The sequence below is a fragment of the Hevea brasiliensis genome, chromosome 15 (assembly GCF_030052815.1).
Source record: "Hevea brasiliensis isolate MT/VB/25A 57/8 chromosome 15, ASM3005281v1, whole genome shotgun sequence".
Taxonomy (NCBI): Eukaryota; Viridiplantae; Streptophyta; class Magnoliopsida; order Malpighiales; family Euphorbiaceae; genus Hevea; species Hevea brasiliensis.
In genome coordinates this window covers 26,785,559-26,788,811 of record NC_079507.1, presented here as the reverse complement: position 1 = coordinate 26,788,811, position 3,253 = coordinate 26,785,559, and positions in this window count along the sequence as shown.

Sequence of the window (3,253 nt, the reverse complement as noted above, 5' to 3'; positions counted from 1 at the left end):
TTTGTGTTCTTCATGAAAGTTTTAGTTCTATATCTCACCTAAACACTGGTAAAATTTCAAGTCATTTAGACCTTCCTAGCTCAAGTTATGACCAAATGAACAAACACTATTCATTTGGTCAGTTTGTACAGGGCAACCTGCAATTTTCTAACTTTGGTCAATTTGTTCACTAGGTTTTGGTCACTTTTTGGGCATGCTTCCTAAATGAAAATTGTGTCATTTAGTCATCCCCAATTGGTCTCATACCAATTGGACTTGTAAATTTTCATTTTTGGTCCCTTAAAGGTAACTTGGTCATGCTGATACTCAATCCAAATTTGGTTTTGATTCAAAAACTTCTAACACTCTTCATTAGGTCACAAGTGACCATTTCTCACTTCACATTAGGCCAAAGACATCATTTACCACTTCCTCACATTTTTGTCACTAAATCTTAAGTCCAAAACCCTAGTTTACAAATTCTTGCATTTAACTACTTTCAAAGTCTTAAACCATAATAACTCAACTACTTAAGGTTCATATTCCCATCCAAATTAATCAAACCATGCAATAAAACCCCATACACATGCTGGCTGAAACTCACTCATAGTCCCTCAACAATTTATTTCATTTCATTTAAAGTTTATTTACAAGCTCAATAAGTTAGAAATGTAAGAATCAAACTAAAATCATCAAATTTGCTTACTAACCTTTCTTAGAACTCCAATTCCTTCAAATCTCTATCTTTTGTATTTCTTTCCTCTTTCAATCTTCTTCTCAAGTGACTAAAACAAGATCTAATGAGGTTTGTATAGAAGTTATTAAGGTTGAGTGAAGAAGTTTAAGCTTGAGTGCAAGGTTTAATGGAGGACTAACAATGGAGAAGTGAGGGAGAGTGAGGGCGGCAAGGGATAAGGAAGAAGACAATGAAATCTTTTTTTTTCTTTTCTTTTCTTTTATTTATTTTGTCTTATGGAAGACCCAAAATCCATTTAATTAATTTATTAATTATATGACTTATGGCATCATGCATGATGTCATGCATGACATCATGCATCCTTCACTTTTTCATTTTCTCTTTTTTTTTCTATTAGTTCTTTAATTTAATTTTTGATTCTAAAATTTTTTTTCTCTAATTTTATTTGACAGTTAGGTCAGGAGTCAGCTCTTGGGGTCAATTGACCAAATTGCCCATCGCCGATTCATCCCGGTTTGTAATTAATTCAATATTTCTTCTGGCTCCCTGACCTAATTATTTGACTGACTTAACAGTTCTTTTTCATGATTTTCTCTTTTCCACTGTGTTCATAATGGTCCTAAGGACCGCAGCGTCACATTTTATGATTCGAAATTTGAGTTTAAAATGACTTTGCAGTCCTTCCCGAGAAGGTCACCCATCGCTATGACTCTCAGCTCGTTTAACTTCTTATGTTCTGTTTTTCTTATTTATACTTAACTAATTGAACATTACTAATTATTTGTGTTTATGGCTTCTCTAGTTGTCTTAAGTGTGGTTCTTATCCCCTTAATTGTCTGGATCGACACCGGTCACCGAAACAGTGAAATATACCAGACTATACAAATAGGGGTGTTACATTAACTAATATAAATATAAATATAAATATATATAAATATATATATGTGTGTGTGTGTGTGTGCGTGTGTGTGTGTGTGTGTGTGTATTGTTTGACCCGGGGTCTGCATACTTTTATGTTAGTGCCTACATTGTTTGCCTTCCTGCTATCCCTCATATAAAAATAAATTTTGATATGTTAGTGACTAGTCTTTTTAGAATTAGTTTTGGAAGAATTTGCTAGCTAAAGATATTTCTTAGAATACGATAAATTATTAAAAATCGATAGATAAAAGAGTTGTGGAAGTAAAAATTTGAACAGTTGATTCAGATGTAACAAAAAAATATTACGAATATGAGTAAGATTGTTAACTATAATGATCAGAGGACCAATGATTAGATAAATAATTTTAACATGACCTCAATGGTCATTCAATAAGGAAACATGAACCAAAATATTAGACAGAATAATAGTAAGAGAAGATTTGTGTTATACAAACAAATTAAATGTTATATTTGATTGTTAAAAGTCTTATAAAAATTCAAAGGAAAGAAGATTATACGATCATATAGAATGGAGAAAATAAACGTATGACTATTGTAAGATGACTATTGGGTAAAATTTTGCGGACGAAACTTATTTAAGGGGGGGAGAATTGTAACACCCCTATGTTCAGTAGTGTGTTCTACTGTTTCGACGACCAGTGTCTGTCCGGACAGCTAGGATGCCTGGAATTATACTTAAATATTAGTGAGGAGATATACAATAATGAAATACAATTGAGGAAAATACAAGAAAAACAAAGAAAAAAAAAAAGAGCAATGAAATGTAACTAAGTTAAACAAGCCAAAAACCATAGCAATGGGTGACCGCACCGGGAAGTTGCGGCGTGGACCGTTGACTAGCCCTTGACCGCGGAGAACCCTGGGAAATATTTTTAAGACTTAAATAAACATCTGTTGAAGTATGAATGACATAGGAAATTTCAAAGAAAAATCAATTAATTAGTATAAAAAAAATGAGAAATTGAGAAACCAGCAAAAATTGGTGTTATCAAAAAATCAGGAGTACAACCTGAATAGGGGCATTTTAGTCATTTGACACCTAGAGTTGGTTTTTGACCTAAATGTCAATAAAAAATAAATAGTATTACATTTGGAAAATCTAATGAAAAATGGAATTAAAGATGAAATGTAATTTAAGAGAAATTAAGGTCAAAATTGTAATTATTGAAACCTTAGAATATAATATAATTAAACTATGTTTAGTGGAGCACTAAGTGGACACATAAATACTTAAAAAGAGAACAGATTTCCCCACTCACTTCATCATCCTCACCAAGCTCTCTCATGGTAAAAAATGGTTTTTCTCAAACTCTCCCATGGCCGTTTCATGCAAAGTCCTCATCTACCATGATTCAAGCTATTATTCTTATAAGTGTCTTCATTAAAAGTGGTCTACACACCTTGGGCAGCCTTTAGGGAATAAGAAATAAGAGATTTAGTGGAGATTTGAGGAAGTCCACGAGAAGTAAGTAACCATTTCTTCATCCTTTCTTTGTTAAAGCTTGTGTGGGTGTTGTGGTGAGTTGATTTGTGGAAGAAATATTGAGCTTTGATGAGTTATTGATGTTAGCAGTATGCCCTAGAGCATATCAATTAGTATGTATCTTGTACATATTTTATTAATAAAAGGCATTT